Source organism: Phodopus roborovskii, unplaced genomic scaffold (genome assembly GCF_943737965.1).
Source record: "Phodopus roborovskii unplaced genomic scaffold, PHOROB, whole genome shotgun sequence".
Taxonomy (NCBI): Eukaryota; Metazoa; Chordata; class Mammalia; order Rodentia; family Cricetidae; genus Phodopus; species Phodopus roborovskii.
This window is the reverse complement of record NW_026126413.1, coordinates 2,015,092-2,036,638: the sequence shown is the minus strand read 5'-3', so window position 1 is coordinate 2,036,638 and position 21,547 is coordinate 2,015,092. Positions and strand designations below refer to the sequence as shown.

General features: G+C 37.4%; 1 pseudogene; it reads right to left on the bottom strand.

The window, feature by feature from the left end:
* Nucleotides 1–230: 230 nt before the first annotated feature.
* LOC127221007 (eukaryotic translation initiation factor 4 gamma 1-like) lies at nucleotides 231–10,730 on the bottom strand (annotated as a pseudogene).
* Between the last annotated feature and the right edge of the window lie 10,817 nt (nucleotides 10,731–21,547).

Sequence of the window (21,547 nt, the reverse complement as noted above, 5' to 3'; positions counted from 1 at the left end):
CCTGCAAAGACACAACAAATTTCAAGACTTTATATCTCTCTGTATCCCGGCGGGGCAGAAGAAGGACTCTTGGCAGCATCCTGGAGGGTGTCCCTAGGCAGCCCCAAGCCATCTTGCCTCATTAGCCACTTTATTAGCGCAGACACATTGCACTACAGGCACCCACTGTTACCACTCCGCCCCTGCAGTTCCTGGCTAGGGCATCAAATTATCCATGGCCCCACCCGCCATCAGTTGTGGTCAGACTGCTCCTCCTCAGCAAATTGAAGAAGGCTGTGTCAGATTTTAGGGCCACACCCTTACCCTGCTGCTCATCAGGGTCCTTGCTTCTTTCCCAGCTGTAGAAAGCTTCTTCCTTCACCACGTCCTCATCATACAGAGCATCAAAGGATACCCACAGCAGGCTGGCCAGGTCACTACAAGGGCCTGGAGAGCAAAGAGTGCTTGTAGCTCCTTCTGTTCATCACACAAGTATTTCTGTAGAAGTCTCACTTGCAATTTCAACTCTGCAACATCCACTCAGAGAAGAGTCTCAAAAATAATTGCAGAATAACAAACAGCTGTCATGAGTGCTCGAACAAATGTACTGGATGCTATCTACTGCTCATTCAGATTAGCCACTATCCAGTCATACACCCGCTGGTTACTGCTGTCCTCCTTCAACAGCTTCTCTAGCAGCCTCCACAGCTCCTCAAAGGAAAGGGACCTTTGGCCAGGAGCCTCTGACTCTTCTCCCAAGGTATACTCTGCCTTCTGTTCAACCACAAATGCGCTAACATCTTGGCCTTCTGCTACAAACTCCCTCCAGCTCAGCCCAGCCTCTCGCCACAGCATTCCCGCCTTTACGGTACCCATGCTCTTGCCTGAGAGACCCAGGATCTCCAGCAACAAAGAAGTAACTTTGCTCATGGGTCAGAGAGGCTTCATAATTTTCCTGAAGAGCTCTCCCATGGGCACCCATCTTCCTGGAGAATGGGTGTATCAGTTCTTCCAGGTAAAACCATACATGAGGGATGCCAATTTCTATGTCCTCAGCTAATTCTAGTGTTTCATACAGCCCTTGGTAGTACTGGTCAGTAGAGAGGTGCCTTGCGCAGAGCAGCCGTTGTCCCATATCTTCAAGAGCAATGGTGCTGCATTCCAGCTTGGACTCAAAGATGAAGAGCAAGGAGGGTGAAGCCAGCTCCTGGACACACTGTACTACCTCATTTATGTCACTGAGATGGAGATTATTCCTCAATGATGGCCTTAAATTTATTATCCACCTCATCCTCATAAGTGCAGCTTTTGAAGGGCTCACTGGAGGTAGAGTGGCTTCCCACGTAACAGGATCCTGACCACGATCTTGTGTGAGGCTGGCTGCCTGGCACAGTCCCTCAGGCTGGGAAGGCCACTCTCTTCTCCACTCCTTCACTCCCTTGCTAAAACTTCTCTTGGTGGCTGGTGTTCTGGCACGATCAAGTCGGTCCCCACGATCACCTACCAGGTCACTCTGCTCTAGTTGGTCTCCCCGTTCCCTAGCTTTCTCACCTCATTCCCAGCTCAAGCTACTCCTCTGAAAAACACACCTGTGATCTGTGTTCTCTGTGGGTAATGCTTGTTGAAGAGCCGAAAAGTGGTTCAAGGTACTAGTAGCTGGACGAGTAGCTTCTGACATTGTGTTTGAGAGCTTGGCTTCTAAGGGCTATTGCTGCCCTTGCCCCAGCTCAGTCACCCTCCCGGTGCAAAGAGCTAGTTATTGGAATCAATGGAACCAGGCTTGGTGATCTTGGTGAGCCGTGAGGTGTTAATGGGTGTCTGCCTTTGCTAATTGGGACTGTATTCCAGGCACCATCATCCACAAGTGGAAGGCCACAGCTGATGGGTAGGCCTGGAGGGCCACCCCGACGCTTGTCGCTGCCCTTGGCCATGAGCTGCTGCACTTTGATGTATTCTAGGTGCTCTTTCATCTCAGCCTCCTTGTGGATCTGATCAATAGTCATAGGACCCTGATACCCCGGCGAGGCACCCAATTGCTCTGCTGCATATTTAGTACATCCTGCAACATAAAACAAATTCGAGACCAGGTTTTCTTTTCTTTAATGATTTTTTTTCCATTTGGTTGAAATACTGATCCATTCCAGGCTTGGCTTTTGCGAAGTTCAGGTCTTTGCCAGAAGTGGTGAGAAGGCGGCAGAGGCATTCCAGAGACTTTTCACTCATAGTTCTTAAGTAGTTTGACCACACAGTCATGCATTATTACTTCTGTTCACATCTTCAGCTTGAATAACTCTCCAATAAACTTGATAGTCCCGAAAGAGCATCAGTGAGCTATGTCCTGGGCCTCTTCTAGCTCTTCTTTCAGGTGTCCCCATTCTTCTGCCATAGCAGTTCATCCATCACTTTCTGCTTTTTTTTTTTTTTTTTTTTTTTTTTTTTTTCAAAATCTTCATCGTCATCTTTGTCTTTATCAAATTTCTCTGGCATCGATTTGACAAGAGTTTTTGAAAATTTACAGTCACTGTTGGCTTTTCTGTAGTGGGCACGTTCAGCTCAATGAGGCAGCAGTACATTTTGGCAGAAGCCAGAGAGAAATTGGGTTCTGAAATGGCTTTCTCAAAGATGAGGTCAATAACTCTTTTGAGGCAGTCCTTGGTATCAATGACCAGATTGGTCAACTGCTTCATCAGCTGCTGGAACATCTGGGGTGTCAGCTTGTTCAGGATAGAGCGCACCCTGCACAACAGGTGATGGGTTTTGCTTCCATCAGCATCATCTTCCCCTCGATCTTATCAGCAGCTGTCTGTTTGCTGCTGGGTTTCTAAGCCTTCATGTCTTTGTTCAGTTTTATTTCCTCAGTCATTACCACTGAGAAGGTGATCTTGCGTGCTTCCTTTCATGGGCGCTGCCTGGGTCCTAGGCCCGCCAGCTGCCCACTGGGCAGTTCCCACTTGGCCCACCCCTTGGGGGCCCATGGCAGTTGATGATTTGTCCACAAAGGTTGGCAAAGGATGGAGTGAAATCTGGGCCAAAGTTTATGCCAGGTAGTCTGGAGGGATTCAGCGGCCGAAGTGGTATTTTATTGGCCTTGTCCAGGACCACATCGGTTAAATGGGGGCAATCCTTCTGGTTTCTGCATACTGGCAATGATAAACTGAAAGTCCAGCAGGAACTCTCTGGAATAGAGCTTCTCAAGATTCAGTTGTTTCCACTGGTCTGATTTGTACTCGTACTTCTGTTCCCCAGGCTAGATGTTCTCTGCATTGTGAATTTTGTCTTCCTTAGAGACCCAGTTTCATCTGTTTCTTCAGACTGTTGGGGCACAGTGCTGCCCTCTGACTCTGAGTTTGAGATGCTGCCTCTGGGAGCCTGATTATCTACCTCTGGTACTGCTGGGTCCACCTCCTTGAAGGCATCCAGAAGATCACACACAGCCTCCTTCTTATTTAGGTCTTTAATTTTCTGCTTCCTCTTTGGCACAGATACTGACACTTTGGTGGCAATTGCTACCTTTAAATTCTGAGACAATCGGGCTGAGCCAGGAGAGAGGCCTTCTGCTCCCTTCTCACTCTCAGGTTCCCTGCCTTCTTCTTCTATTTCTTCCTCCTGAGTAGGAGAAATCTCTGAAGGAGCCACAGGTGGAGTGGCATAGAGGTGGCCGGTGCCATGGAAGAAATCTCCCTGTTCCACTGACTCACTGACTGGGCTTAAGTAGACACCTGGAGGTGAGGGGACTCCATTGAGCAGTTCTCTGGTTGGGCAGTTGGAGCAATGGGCACTGGTGATTCAGAATACGGGCTGAAAGAGGAGGAGAGGCTGGCTCTATGCTTGACTCTACCTCTAGTTCCAGATCTTCAGAACTGGGACAGGAGCCACACTAGCAGGAAACTTCTGAACACCTTGGGCTGGATAATAGGCACCAGCATAGGTCCCAACTCAATGGGACTTGCACCCTGAGAGAAGTCTGTGGCTCCTGGCTGCACAGGGCACTGCTGTGTTGGGACAACATACATAGAACGTCCCTGTTCGGGTATATAGTAGAGTCCTTGGGAGGCTGAATAGGAGATCTGGGAAGGGATTATCATTGCTTGGGATCCAACAGGGTAGACATGGGTAGCTGGGCCAGGATGGCTGCAGTGCTCATGGGATGGGCCCCGCTAGGGTAGACATGTTGGTGGGCATGAGAAGGCATGTACATTTGTGTTGCTTGTGGTCTGCCACGAGGGAAAAGTTGTCTGTGGGAGTTCAGGGGACTTGGCAGGTGGAGGGCCTGTGGGTTGAGGAGCTTTGTTCATTTCTATTGTTGCCACATAGGGTTCCCCCAGCACCCCCATGGTTAAGAATACACAGTGCAGCCTACAGGTCTGGGCATAGGAAAGCCTTTAGTCTCCTTCAGTCCATGCGGCAAAGCCCAATGTAGCCACACAGACTTAGTCCACAACCATTTCTGAATCCCTGCACAGATCCTGCCCATTTACTCTCTTTTATTAACTTGTTTTCTGAAAGATCCAAGTAACTATTACACATTATTTGTTCAAATTATCTGTTCACACAATACTCATTTCAAGAACTACAATAATATCCAGTCATATAAATGGAAATAATATGAAAAAGGTTATGCTGAATGAGGCATCATGTACCATTTTATATGATCAAGTCAATTGGGGCACTATGACTATATGGCATGATAGTATATCACCAAACATGTTTCCATATGTATCTTGTGGAATGTTTTTAGAAATTAATACATGGGCTGCAAACTACATATACAGTAGTAATATAGTAATGTTCATTTTTACACTGATATTCTATCCAATTAATTTTTATTATGCAGTTCATTTCTTCAGATTTGGAGTACATCATAACCTTTTTGAAAATTCTAAACTATGGAATGATACAATTTGCAATCATTTTTTTAGAACATAGGATCTTTCCATACTTAGTAATACCTTTCATAGACTAAGCGAAGTATTATAAGATAATCATAACATTATTTAAATTGTGCTAATAGTGTATTTGTTTGAGTGTAAAACAAAGTTTATTATTCAGCCCAGACTTGGCACAAATAAGTGATAGCAATTTTTTTCCTGAATGTTAGCTTTACAGAAATAATACATTGTTGACAGGTATTACAGTGCCAATGTATTAGTGGGAAGGAATGTTTGTGTGTGTGTGCACACACTTGGGTGTGTGTGTGTGTGTGTGTGTGTGTACATATACTTGAATATGAATGTGTGTATACCTGCTATGAAGTGCTAGATTTAACTTAAAGTGTCACTGATTCTGCTCAGATGATGATTACAGTGTCTTTTGAGAAAAGCTCTCTTAATAATCTGTAAAATATTTGCAAGCTGTTATCAATTGGAAGTAGTATCTGGGATAAGGTTGGGAGATTATGTCTAATTCCTCTTTGGTCTCTTTGGTATTTTCAATTCACCTGTTCTGATCTCAGAGTCTTCACAGTTTCGGGAATTTACGTTTTGTTTATATATATATATATACATATATATATACAAGTCCATTTAAATGAAAACAAACATTTATAGACAATATTTGGGAATTGGGCCGTTGTTCTTTCCAAACTACTTCCTGCTGGTAAGGGGCACTGTCATGGGGGGATTCGAAGAAGATTCAGAAATCCTGGCTGTAGTCTGTAAGGCTGCTTTGTCCAGCTGTTTTGAATGTAGGATCACCTGGTATTCTGTTTCAGGTGGTCTGGCTTGATCAAACCACATTAGTCTGGAAGGAATCCACAGCTTTTCATTTTCTGTGGAAACAAAAATAGAAATCCTTTTCCCCAGTAACTTGTATGAGCTGTATAAACACAATACCTAAACAAGAGGAAAAATATACTTATAATAAGATTGACCTTAAATTTGTATAAATATGTCAAAATCCACACTAGTACAAAGTATTCATTTCTATATCATATTCCCATTTAAAAAAAATAAAAAGAGAGATTTGCTTTTCTTATTAACCATTTATAACCAACCTCATTAAATTGAAAAGAAACATTTATAAACAATATTTGAGTATTTGGGTGTAGTTTTCTTCAAATTGCTTCCTGCTGTTGGGTGCTATGTTAAAACCGTGGAGATCCTGAAAAAACACAGAAACCTGTCCAAATCCTGACTATAGTAGTCTGAGGCTGCATCGTTTCAGGTGTTTTTGGATGTTGCAACACTTGGGTCACTGCTTCAGGGAGTCTTGCTTGATGAAACCATATTAGAATGGAAGGAGTCCACAGGTTTTCATTCTCTGTGGAAACAAAAATAAAATATCTTTTCTAAATAACATGTTCTTAGACTTAAATTTTGAAGTTAAAGCATTTTAAAAATATATAAGTTGGATTAAGTAAGCAGCATTGATAATAAAATATAGCAATTATTGTTCCTTCCCCTACTCTGCATACTTTCCATCTTTATGTGGCTTTTTTATTACTCTATAATTTTTGGTACTTTTATTTTTTTCATTTTTTGAGACATGGCTGTTCTATTTAACTTTGGCTGCCCTTGAACTCACTCTGTACACTAGGCTGCCATTGTAATCACAGAGATCTGCTTGCCTCTGCCTCCCTCCTAAGTGCTTGGATTAAAGGCATGTGCCACCATTGCCCATAATCACTTTAATCTGTTTCTTTTCTCTCATAAGCCTAGGTATATTTTTAAACATACTATACACTCTGTAGAGGTTTTACATCATCTGAGTCTGTCTTTACAGTATATGTCTTTCATTTTTTAGCCAAAAGTCTTTAATCTGCTAAACAGCATTGGTAAAAGAGCCCAGGTTTTTACCAATTATGCTAAGTCAGTAAACCACTTTTAGAAGAGCCATGGGCTTCTCCTTGTCTCAAACAGAACCCAAATGAGAAAATGCTGCTACCAACAAGCTATGCTTGTATCTGTTCTTTTGTTTTTAGAATCCCTTTTTAAGCTTTTGTTAGATTTTACATGAGATTTCTCACCCTGCATGTCTGTGCCATTTTGTGGATGACAGTTTCCACCCTGCCAGCCAGGTCTCACAACCACTTCAGACCCAAATAAACTCACAGATGCTATATTAATTATTAAACTGTTGGCCAATGACTAGAGCTTCTTTTTGGCTAGTTCTGTCTTAATTATTAACCTATTTCTATCAATCTATGCATTGCTACAAGGCTGTGGCTTACCCAGTAATGCCTGGCATGGTGTTACTCATCTGGAAGCATTGTGACTCTTTGTGGAAGGCTCAATTTACTGACCTTTCCCAGATTTCTCCTTGTCTCCTAGACCCACTTAACTTCCTTCCTCATTGACTGAACACTGTTTTATCCATTACCCAATAAGAGAAATATATATACAAGAGGAAAACCCCATCAAATTAGACGTATTAGAATTTATTTATATTAACTTTCAGTTACATACTTGACTTTGGTAGAAATTATGTAATATCATAAAATTAATTTCTGTTTGGCAAAAATTTACATTATATTCACAATGACAAGGATAGAAAGTCTAGCGAATATTACATTTCTTGAAATGTAAAGAAGTCTTGATTACCAATTTTGGTCTGCAGCAAGAGATATATTATCTGAAGTAATAATATAGTCTTATTTATCAAATTAATGCTGATTCATGAATGGACTGGATCTTATTTCTTTAAAAAAAAAAGGACTTCAAATATCTGGCAAAAAATTGGAAGTGTACTAATAATATGACATAGTGACAAATGAGTTAGCAAATTCAGAACAAGTTATCTAAAATAAACCTTTAGGATCAGCATCCCTACACAAGGAATGAGCAGAAATTCTGTTTTCATAGACAGTAAAAATGCTCTCTTATTTCTTAAATTTTCTTCTGTGAACTTGACAATAATGTTTATTTTCCATGGAATGATGAAATTAGGTTTCAAAGGTTATACAAAGCATGAAATATCCATTTTAGTAATCACTTTAAGATACACAGACTATTTTAATAAAGTAAAATTGTCTAACTATTTTATGTGTCTTCTGATAAAATAGTGTTTTCCTTAAAGGCAAATTCATATACTCTTCATTTTCATATTATTTAAGACACTAATTATTACTTGGTCTTCAAACTCATTATGTGATGAATTAAGTAACATTTTTAGAGGTCATATAGATAATAATTTTAATAATAATATCTAGTATAATCTGTTAAGATTATGTTAGAAAATGTTTCCTATTTTAAATATTTTATATGTCATATTTTCCTTTTCATTTTTCAATTTTAAGGTTAATTAATGCAATAATATATTGATGCAAAAATTGATGTTTAAACAATATCATGAAAATAAAATAAGAATACTACTTTACACACATATATCATGCCCCATGTTTGTCAAGAAATTACAACATCAATAGGCAGCATAAGCATATAATACATAGAGTTGAATTCATGTCATATCATGGCCTGCTGAAAAATGAAAAGGCTTAGGGTAGATTTATACAAGAGCATTGAAAGCAAGAATTGAATGATTTTTGATAAAGAACAATGCAAGGGAAGATTTCTTTATGTTTAGTTATATAAGTACATATTAAATACTTTTGAAATAAAATACTAAGCTTACATATGTTTAGAGAAGTATTTCTAAGCTAATTTTAAAATCATTTCCTACTGACCACACTACCCTTAAAAGATAAAAAACCATAATAAAATTTAGCTTTATAACTGTATACTAATCACATTTCACTTACTGCTGTGCCATATGTTTACTCTGATAATTACCTATAGGGATTAAGTTCTATGGAGTAAATATTTTGCTTGTTTTTGTTGTATTTTTTATTTATTTTTGAAATTATAACTCAGATATATTTCTGACTTCCTTTTCAATCCTGTAAAGTATTCCATGTAAACCTCTCCTCCTTTAAATTTGTGGACTACATTTTCACTAATTGTTGTATGCATGTATTGAGTTAGTATAATCTTACTTGTATGTATGTTTTCAGCGCTGACCTTCAGGCATCTGATAAATAGTTGGTATGCTCTTTTTGTGGAATGACCATATCACTGATATATTTTTACCATCATGTAAGACATAAATAATTTTTTGTTGAAAATTTTAACAACTACAATTAGAAGACAGAAAATTCACTAATGGAAAGGTTGTGTGTGTGGAGTGGGTATTCCTAGCATCAATCATTTTACCATGCTTGAAAGCAACTAAAATTTTAAACCGTTTTAATTAGCTTTCTGATAACATATAATGTTACTCTTTAAACTTATTTCTTATTTTATATTCATTATTGGAAGATATATTTGTCAGGTAAACAAGAGAAGATGCATCACTTTTAATTAAAAGAACACATGTTTCAAGATAGGTAAAACAAAGATAAAGGAGGCATGGGTTGATAGATTACCAATTCTACTGTGAAGCCTTACTTTCATCACCTATGCATTTATCTGGGTCTTTGCTTCAGCCTTATGGTATGTCCACATATATCTCAAAGGTCAATTATTTTGTAGTGCAGTGCATTGACCATAAACATTGTACAGGAATAGAATCCTGAATATTATAATTTTTATTGCTGTTATTAAGTATAAATTTGACACTCAAAATGTTCCTGTATACTTTTTACTTCCTTCCATTTAAATCAATTTGCACAGTAGTGCTGAAAAATAGGTATTCTTAAGTGTGTTTATCTACAATTTCACAGAACTGTTAGACCATAAGCTACAATGCTCCTATCTTAATACCATTTCAAACAAAACAAACAAACACAACATAAAGAGGGACTGGAAATTCAGTGTGCAATTTAGAAAAAGGCAGATAACTCTGTAAATGCTCTCTGTTCATTAATTGAATTAATCAGATTCTCCTCAAGTTCTTTGCCTCTACCTTTGTTTTTTGATTAAAGAGCCATTTCATTGTAAGTGCTCTTGTTAGGATTAAATCCTCTGGGAAAACACTTTATCAGGTTTATGTCAGATGAAAAATCATTTTTGAGTTGATATGGTGTATTTGTGCAAATATGTATGCATTAGCACAAACACATACTTGTAAAGTATTAGAAAGAGACTATCTGCCTGAAGTGGTAAAATAGTAGATACATATGGGTCTCTGTGTTGGGAGGAGTATATGTGATAAAGTAATAATTTCTAAATTATCACACATTAACCTACAGAAACATGTCAACTGTCCTACGATAACCAGGAAAATATAGCTTTCAAAAACAAAGAATGATAATATCATTTCATATCTATTTGCCTTTATCTCTTCCCTTCATTCTCATGAATTTCATGAAAAAGTAATTATTATTATAATTATAATTATAATAGTAAATATTACTATAATTAAAAAGTAACTATTGTTATATATGTTCCCATATGCTATAGTGTATTATATGTTATATGATATATAATACATGTAATATATCTTTGAGATATTATATATATATATATATATATATATAATCATTAGTGGTTAAAATGGGATATATATTGCTTTAGTATAAAACTTGAGTTTGAGTCTCATGTCTCATGAAATGGGTCTCAAACTACAGGGGTCTGTGATTGCTTGAATAAGAATGGTCCCCCAATTATATGTTTGAATTTTTACTTCCAAGTTGATGGAACTGTTTTGGAAACAATAGGCAAAGTGTCCTTGTTGGAGGAACTGTGCCACTGGAGATTTTTATACTTCAAAAGCCCATGCTATTACCACTTAGCTTGCTCTGCCTTCTACTTGTTGATCAATATTTAAGCTCCAAGCTACTGTTCCAGGTCCATGCCTACCTACCTTCCTGTTGCCATGCTCATTCCATGATGGTAATGGACTTTATCTATCTGAAATCACAAGATCCAGTAACTTCTTTCCTGTTTAAGTTTTCACATTATCGTGTCATATCATAGCAACAGAAAAGTAACCAATACAGATCATTTCACATTCTTCTTGTCTCTGCGAATGTACTCATGCTCATACTTCTATATAGACATAATTATGCATGTAAGAAAAATTAAAAATAAAAACTTCAGACTTCTCTGGTTTAACCAGAGCTCTCTGGAAAAGTGATGGAAGATGTCATTCTGTTTATGTTTCTCATACTGGTTAATGAATAAAGCACTGCTGGCCAATAGGAAAGGAAGATAGCTGGCTCTCAGGTAAGAGCACGTGAAAATATTAGATTAACAGAAATGGGTTATTAATCAAGACAAAGCTAGCTGATAAGAAACTAGTACCTGGCCAACAGCATTATATCAAATACAGAGTCTCAGTGTGTTAATTGGGGTTGGCACGGCGGTGGGACAAGACCGGAGGTGGGCAGAAAGACCCTACTCCTTACAGGAAAGGTTTTTGGAACTCAGTGGAATATTTTGTAATGTTTTTTTCTCATAATGCTTTGTTTTAGCATATTTACTTTATGATTATTTTGCATTGTACATTAGAATATCTTATGTGTTTTATTGTGTTTCTTAGTTTACCCTACTTTTGTTTGTTTGTTTGGTTGGTTGGTTTAGCTTTGTTTTATACAGGTATGGTTGTTTTGTTATGCCTGTTTCTTTTCAGAATATGTTATATAGGAAATCATTTCAAAAGAAATTTTAAAAGATAAGCCAAATGATGCCAAAATGTTCTTCAAAATAGTTTTATAGAAAGATATGGTGCAAGTAGTAAACAGACATTATATTGGATGGAAAAAAAAACCATGTCACATGTATACCCTGAGCTAATATTTACCTATTCTAGTCCTATGTACATGTCGAATGAAATATAGGTCAAAAGCCACAGATGTGTGTGTGTTATGGTATAGTAGTAAGGGTCAAAAAAGTGACAAATACGTAAACAACCTATTTGGTCATAATGTCTAACTGTAAAGCCCAAGGCATTTGCCAATAATGACATTTCTGTCTCATTGTCTTAGCCTTTCAGATTTCACATATGTATCATTATTTTTAGTTAAATGAGATACATTAGAGATTTTTGCACTGGCCATTGAGTATGAAGATAATTAGCTTTATAAGCGATAAATCTTTAATAATGATTAAGATAATCATAAGCAAAATAAATACAAAATAATGAGCCATTCCCATGCATACTTGTATGGTAATAATTTATACATAGTTGTTAATTTTTTTTTGAAAATTAAAATCTATTAGAATGTACTTCAATGGGTAAAGGTAGATGACACACTTATACAAGAATATCTATGTGAAACCCATCACTATTATAATTAATTATTAAAAATAAAATTTATATTAAACAATAAATATAAAGTAAGGGCCAGAGAGATGTCTTGCAGAAGAAGCCTGATGTCATGCATTTAGTCCCAAGTCCACAAATATGAAGTGAGTGGTGACTATTGTACTTGTCTCTTGAAATACTCATTGTGTTATATGTCTCACTCTATCTCTCTCTCATCTATATCTCTGTGTATCACTCTCAGAACATACAAAAAATAATTATAAGTAGGAACTTACTCTCCACACACTGATAGCAAGGCTCCATTGAAGAAGAAAACACCTACACAATATATTGAACATGGAGATGTTTAGTCTTTACTCGCATGTTCCCCTGTGTTTGGAATAGGGAGGTGCTCTGTGTCCACTCAAATGAGAATTCTAAAAGATAATTTAAGGTTTGTAGAGATAGTTCTCCTGATGTTCTTGAAAAGTCCTGGGATTCATTTTTCAGCATCCACAAGTTGCCTCACAACTACAACCATGTATAACTTCGATTCCAAGAAGTCAGATGCCCTTTTCTGGCTTTTTCAGGCACAAGGTATGTACAACACACACACACACACACACACACACACACACACAAACACTAGTATAGGCCGGTTATTGTTTCCCTTCTTCTACTCCTTGTAATTATTCCCTACTTCCTCTGCCATAAATATCCATTACCTTTCTCCATCTTGTTAGAAAAAAATAGGCTTCTTTGAGATAAAAAGTGAATAAAATAAAATAAAGTAAATAAAATCAAACACATCTGAGCAGGTAAGACAAACATTAAGAATAAAAAAAAGAGAGAGAGAAGAATTAAGAATCCTAATCATTTGCACACTCAGGAATAAAACCATTAAATTGTTTGGTACAGACCCATGCAGACCCTGTATAAGCTTCATCATGCTCTCTGAATTCATATGAGCTGTACTTTTATTGATTCATGGTATCTTGTTTTCTTGGTACACTCCATCCCCTCTGGTTCTTACCCTCTTTCTGGCTCTTCCTTCTTGGGATTCTGTCAGTTCTGAAGAGGGAGGTTAGAGCCAGTCAATATACAGAGAATGAGAATGAGAGAGCTTGAGAAATTTTATTTAAAATTTGCATTATATATTCTAAGGAATAATCAAGGTTCAAAAAAACAAATAACAAGAAATTGATGCATTATTTCAGAAAATAGAAAAAATGATAATGTGACATAGTGATTTATTCTGTGGTGGATTGCACTAGATAAAATGAACTTGAAATTCAGTCTGGCTTTTAAATGATATATGTGTATTTTCCTTGTGATGTGACCTTTATTTTTCAAAGCTCTTACTTTAATGGTGGAACTGTATAGATTTAGGTCACATTGGTTAAATTACATTTTATCTTGCCATATAGAAGATTAAGGATAATCTCTGGAGCAGTTTTTATTTAAATTAGCCCTTGAAAGATTTTTGATTGCATGCTCCCAGGAGATGTGAATTGCAGAGCGAAAACACAAGCTCTGTGCATTCTCCCATAATAGACTTGGGATGACATAAATTTAGTTTATGGGATAATCATTTTGTAATTACATGAGCAGGTACAATGAATGAAGCAGGTAATTTGGAAATAGTAAAATGCTTAATAAATTGCTAGAGAAACCTATTCCTTTTTAAATGTGATCTCATACTTCCAATTCTTCATTGATAATGTTAACCTCATAATACAAAACAGGAACTATTTGGTGGCATTTGATTAAATTACATGCCATTATTTTAGGAAGAAGACTTATTGGAAACAAAAACATTGGGCAACAGAAGTAATAAGATTCATGATGTAACTTAAAATATTAAGATATCACTATTTTATTCAGGAATTTATAGGATGTAGATTTTGAAATAAAAGCAGACACTCATGGATTTAATTAGGAAAACCATAAGTTACAGAGTAATAGTAGAATTTAGAGGTGCCAATCTATGGAAAAATGAAGCACAATCATTTTGATTTTATGTAAAGGGGTGAGATTAAGTAGAAATGTTCTTAAATGTAAAACATAATAAAAGAGTAGATTTGGACCATCAGAGAAAATTTTTATTCCATGCAAACTGTATGGCTGGTATCTCTACAATGTCCAATGACTACATGTGTACAAGTGAGTAATGGATTTCAGAATGTAGCAGGAAAGACAAAAATTCAACTTTAGTGACTGTAACTGGAGGTATTCATGTATGTACCACAGTTTATCATGTTAAAAAATATCTTGTGATTTGAATGGGATTTTGCCCATAGGATAACATATTTGAATGCTTATTCACAAGGGAGTGAAACTGAGAAGGAATAGGAGATTTGACACTGTGGGAAGAAGTGTGTCTCTCATGGTGGGATTTGTGGTTTTAAAAACCCATTCTAAACCTACTGCCTTTCTCTTTATGCTTCCTGAGGAAAAGGATGCCAAGCTTATAGTTAATGCTCCAGAGCCATGCAGGTCTGCTTCCACCATAATGGTCATGGATTAACCACCTAAATCTGTAAGAGATTCCCCAATTACATATATCAGTTTTATAAGGGTTGCCTTGGCACAGTGCCTCTTCACATCAAGAGAACAGTAAATACAGAGTAGCCATCTAACCAAATCGATCTACATATCCATCCAATTAAAATCCAAAGAAAAGTCTTACCAGATATGGAAAGGATAGTTTTCAGCTTTATCTAGACACACACACACAAACACACACACACACACACACACACACACACACACATGCTTACATAAGAAATTCCATATAAAAGATAACCTTACAGGGGTATTACCATTCTTGATTTCAAGTTGTACTATAGAGATATAGTAATAAAAACAACATGGGATTGTCATAAAATCAGACAGATGGATAAATACATGCTATCAAACTGAAGAGAAAAACGTAAGTCTACACCCTTGTGGATATCTAATATCTGACACAGAAGTCAGAAATACACAATGGAGAATGAACAGCATCTTTTACAAATGGTGCTAGTTAAACTAGATGACTACATGTAGAAGTTGCAAATGAATCTATACATATCACTCTGCTTAATATTTAACTCCAAGCAGATTAAAGAACTCATTATAAAACTAGATACACTGAAGCTAAATAGAAGCAAAATTGAGGGAATAGTCTTGAACTCATGATCATAGAAATTATTCCTAAATACAATACCAGTACAGATGTTAAAAGCAATAAGTAGAACTTCAGTAAACTGAAAAGCTCCTGTCGGGCAAATGATACCATAATTCAGACAAGTGTCAGGCTACAGAATGGGATATCAGATATCCAAAGTACATAAAGAACAATCCTATTAAAAATAGTATGTAGAGATAAACAGTTGTCAGAAAATGAAAAACAAATAGCTGAGAGGCACTTAAAGTGATATTCAACATCCTTAGTCATTAGGGAAATGCAAATGAAAATTGTTTATAGATTCTGTCTTATACTTATCAGAATGGGAGAGATCAAGAAAATAAATGAAATGCCACACTGGCAAGTATTTGGATTAAGGTAAACACTCAGCCATGGCTGGTGGGAGTATTAACTTGTGCAGACAATATGAAAATCATCATGGAAGCTAGGAATTCAGTCTGGAAGCTAGGACTAGATCAACTTCAAGATTAAGAAAAATCATTCTTGGGTATATACCCAAAGGAATTATGTCTCTACTGCAGAAAGACTTGCTTAACCTCATTCAGTGATGGTCTATTCATAATAGCCAAAACTTAGAAACCCATTGATGCCCATCATCCATTGAATTAAAAAGGAAAATAAGGTACATTTATACAAGGGAACAGTATGAAACCTGTTAAAAACATGATTATGAAATTCAAAGGTAAATGGATAGAGCTAGAAAAATACTATTGTGCATGAGACAATCCATACACAAAATGTCAAATATTGTATGTTATTTGTTAGTATTTAAGACTTTTATAGGAATGTTAAAATATGTGTAACTTTAGGGTAAAGGACTGGTCAGGGGAGAATCTTCCAAGGAACTTAGAAAATGAGTATATAGTTAAAAGAGTAGAGTAGAATGTGAGGATTAAGTGGGTGAGGGAAGAGTTGGCCGAAAGGAGGGCTAGACAGGGACAGACAACTAAAAATAAATGTCATTTGAGGAGACACTTGGAAAACTCCTAGAAGCTTCTCAAAATATTTACATTTGTAAGAGAAATCTAGATGGCATCACCAAATTGCTACACATATCTTAAAGCACTTAGTGAAATTTGCAATGCCACGAATGGGTTGCATCTAATTGATTTTCTGGTCAAAGGGGTCTCACGGAAACTCCCAGACAACTCTGACTATTGCCAAGGCTACGGGTTGCTCTTCACCAATTTATCATTGAAAACAATATTTAATATAATTAAATTACAAGGAGAAGTCAACCCCTTGCTAAAATAGAGCATCTTTCATGACTAGTTTTCACATTAATGGATGGTACTTTGCATGATATCATATGCTAAAGGTAATGACCAACCCAGCTATGTATTATGCTGTCTAAAATCTAGATCTAGCTGTATGATATACTAATAAAATAAAATTGTACCATAAACATTCCAGGAATAATCAACCACTCTCTGATTGGACATGAGGTTCACTTCATGAGATGAAACTCATGCCTGACATTGCATGATGAGCAAGGACCGAGAGAGATAGTCCTTGGTCCTAGTTGAAAAGCCAGATATTCTTATTCTACTAAAAACAGCAGCAATAAATAGGAACTTCCATCAACATTTTTCTATACTCATAGATATTGTTTCACTGAGATATCATTTGAAAAACCCTCCTGGAGTAGATGAGAAGTAACATAGAGACTCCTAGTTGGTCAATATATAGATAATGAGAAATGTTAAAACACTTCATCCAAAACTACACTCAGGAATCAGGGAAGTAGACAAAAGAGGAGACAGAAAGATTGTAAGAGCCAGATGTGATGGATGATACCAGGAAATAGTGTCTTGCAGAAACAACAACACCAATTTACATATGAAATATCAGAGATATGCATGGGTTCAGGGCTTACATGGGTTCAAGTTACATGTAATGCCCACAGTAAATGTAGAAAGTGGATATGAGATCCCATCCCAAATCAAGATATTATCTATAATTTACAAATGCTTATAAATGAATATCAGTTTTCTATAATAGACTGTCACTGGTTATATAAACCACATCAGTGATTTGGTACCTAGGTGCCTAATTAGTACAATTGATGCATTTGTCTGTAAAATTAGTCCTCATGCACAAAAGCTGATGGCCAACAAAAAAGTCAATGAGGTTTTAGAAATACTTTTTTTCTAAATAATATATTGCTTTCTTTAGGCATTTAAAAAACAAATCTTAAGAGTCGTTTGCTTGTGTATTATGATTTTATATTTTGGTTTTAGTATTTGTTGTTTATTATGTGTGCTTTTTTATGTTTGGTTGGTTTTATTTTGTATGAAAATACTTCCAGTGAAAATAAAATAAAGAGGGGTAGATACCCTCTGCCCAAACACAGAACAAACCTGTCAGAAGACCAAGTAGGGCAGCAACACATCTACCAATCCCAGTCTCTAGTTTCTCTGGGGCAAAAACCTCAAACCCACATCTAACCACCAATAATGCTTGTCAGAAAACAAGGTAGGCCACCTGCCCCGACTCTCTCCTCTCTCAGTTATCTCTGGCAGACACCTCATTCCCAAACATAAGCCATGCCTATTAGACATCCAGGTAGGCTTCTATTAAGCCACCCGCCCACAGACCTTCCCCACTTTACCTTGCAATAGATCCAATATTCCATTGCCCCCACCTCCTCTTTGTTTAGTCTTAGCCCCCAACACAAGCAGTTGATGCCTCCCTGAACAAAATTCACCCATGCCAGAAGATCACATATTCTGCCAGTTCAAAGACCTAATCCATACTCTTGGTGACCCCTGTCTGACAATATCCCTGATTTACCTCCTCACTTAGTTACCATCATTAGGCCTGGAAATGTAGTGGACACTTCATGCTGGACCAGAGGCCACAGTGGCCACCAGAACTCCAGGTAGGCCAGCCACACACACACACACACACACACCCTTCTCTCTCTCTCTCTCTCTGCTCTCATCTTAGACTATACCTAATCCTCTCTCCACTCTTCTGCTCTTGCCATTGTCCCCTCCTCTGGTCTTTATCACTGTATATCAGCCTCCAATTTCATCTGAGATTCCCTGTCAGATCAGAGGCTGTGAAGACCACCATAACTCCTGTCCACAACATGGGTTGAGACCCTCTTGCTCAAGAAGAGACTACATGGGCTATAAGAAATCTATTCCCAACTTGCATGAAGACCCCTTACCTGATCATAGGGCAGAAAAGCAAAGAGCAAACAGACACCAAGAAACAAAATACTTATCTAACAAAGACTAACTCAGAATTTGGCAACTAGATTTATAATCATCCCAAGCCTAGATACATGAATGCTGGTATAAAAACACAATCAACAACAGCCAGTGAAATATGTCACTATCATCAAGAAGCTATCCTAATATAGCAATCGCTGAATATTCCAACACAAAATTACCTTAAATCAATGTGACAAAGATGATAAAAAATCCTTAAAAATGAATAAAAATAAATCCCTTAAAAACTTGAGGGACTCTCTCTCTCACTCTCTCTTGTCTTCTATTCCTGCCCTGACTCAATCTTCCTAGTCATACGTGCTTTCCTCTTGATTGTTTACAAATATGTGTGTATCTTCATGCTTTGGAAGTAGTTTGAGAAATATTTTGATTTTTTTTAGAATATATAATATATGTAACCCCTCCAGCATTAAAGGGAATAAAATAATGAACACATACTTTCCAAAAAAAAAAAAAAAAGAGTGGTAACAGAGACAGAAGTTTCTGTCTCACCAGATTCCACAGCCCTTCAGTCTTAAATAAACACAGAGAGGCTTATATTATTAGTAACTAGCTCTTATAACTTAATTCCACCCATAACTCTTACCTATGTTTAGCCATTTACTCAGTACTCAGTAAGGCAGTACCATCTTGCTTCCTCTGTCTGGCTGGTGACACTGGATCTGCCTTTCCTCTTCCCAGAATATTCCTAGGCTTGGTCAACTGACCTATATTTTCTACACGGCTACTGGCCATTCAGACTAGCTATGTAGACAAAACTGGCCTTGAACACACAGAGATCTGCCTTCCTCTGCCTCCCTAGTTCTGGGATTAAAGGTGTGTTCCACCAATGACCAGCTAAATCAGCATTTTTATTAAAACAATACAAGTAACAAATCATTACATTAAACAAGATCCCACAGCAGTAGTAGTCCTGGCCTGAACCATCAGGCCTGACTCTGGTTGCTAATTTTCATATTTAAAATTATAAATTTTGACCTTTGAGTACTCTAACTCAAGTTGTTCACTCATCACTTGTGAAGTATCAAATTGGTACTATGATTTTGCTTCTGACTAAACTTTCCTTTTGCTTCACAGTATTGTGCACCCTTCTAAACAAATATAAGCATGCCAACTTGAACCAGACTCTCTACTTTGTCTGAAAAATTGTGAGAGCTAATGCTTCTTTTTCACTTATTTTATTTCTTATCTTACATATCTAGCCCAGTAATTTCTCTCTCCCACACTCCCATGCTGACCCTGACTCCCTGTCCCATCAGTCATCTACTACCAAAGGAGGGTGAGGCCTTATAGGAGGGGTCATCAAAACCTGTCCAGTCATTTCGGATAGGGTATAGGCCCTCCCTCCTATTTATAGGCTAAAGGAATAGCCCTCCATGGGGAATGTGATCCTGAAGTCCTTTGATGCACCAGGGATATATCCTGGTTCCACGGGTCCAATAAACTGCCAGGCTTCCTTACTGAAAGCCACATTCAGGGAGTCTGGGTCAGTCCTATGCTGGCTTCCCAGCTATCAGTCTGGGGTCTATGAGCTCTATCTTGTTCAGGTCAGTTGTCCCTGTGGGTTTCTCCAGCCTGGTCTTGACCCATTTTCTCATCACTTCTCCTTCTCTGACACTGGATTCCCATTGAGCTCAGTGTATAACTGTGGGTGTCTGCTTCTGTTTCTGTCAGCTACTGGATCAAGGCTCTAGGATGTCATACAAGGTAGTTATCAATCTCATTATCAGGGAAGGACATTTAAGATAACCTCTTCACTATTGCTCAGATTGTTAGTTGGGGTTATCCTTGTAGGACTCTGGAAAATTCCCTTCTGTCAGATTTCTCTTAAAACCTATACTGGCTCCCTCTTTTATGATATCTTTTCTTGCTCTCATCTATTCATCCCTGGACTCAATCTTGATTGTCCCTCATGTTCTCCTCTCCCCATATCTTCTACGCTTCTCTTTTTCCTACCTTGCTCTCCACACACTGCCCTACCCCAGCTTGCAAGGTGTGCAGAAGATTTTGTCCCTTTCTTCTTCTGTGGGGGCCATGTATTTCACTCTTAGAGTCTTCCTTGTTTCCTAGTTTTTCTGTCGGTATGAAATGTAGGCTGGTGATGCATTGCTCTATGTCTACAATCCATATATTAATGAGTACATATCATGTTTGTCTTTCTGTGATTTGGTTACCTCACTAAGGATGGTTTATTCTAGTACTAACCATTGGCTTTGAATTTCAAGATTTCATTGTTGTTTTGTTTTTGTTTTTGTCTTTGTTTTTTTTTTTCCTGCTGAGTAATACTCCCTTGTGTAAATGTACAACATTTTCTTTAATCATTATCCAATTGAGAGGTGTCTAGGTAGTTTCTAAGTTCTAGCTATTACAAATAATGCTGTCATAAACATAGTACAACAGATGTCTTTGTTGCATAATTTTGCATCTTTTGGGTATATGCCTTAGAGTGGAATTGCTGGAACCTGTGGTAGACGGATACCTATTTTCCTGAGCAACAGCCATACTGATTTCCAAAGTGGCTATACAAGTTTTCATTCCCAGCAGAGGTGGAGGAGTATTCCACCTCTCTTTATATCCTCTTCAGCATAAACTGTTATTGGTTTTTCTGATTTTATCTACTCTGACAAGAGTAAGATGGTATGTCAGAGTTGCCTTGATTTGTATTTCCCTGATGGTTAAGGATGTTGAGCACTTTCCTAAGTATCATTCAGTCATTTTTTGATTCCTCTATTGAGGATTCCCTATTTAGTTCTCAACCCCACTTTTTAATTGGATTATTTGGTGTTTTGGTGACTAGCTTCTTGACTTCTTTTTCTATTTTGGAGGTTAGCTCTCTGTCTGATGTGGGGTTGGAGAAGACATTTTCCACTCTGTGGGCTGCTGTTTTGTTTGTTGACTGTGTCCTTTGCCTTACAGTAGCTTCTCAGTTTCAGAAGGTCTCATTTAGTAATTGTTGAGATCAGTGCTACTGGTGTTATGTTTAGGAAGCAGTCTCCTGTACCAATTCATTAAAGGGTAC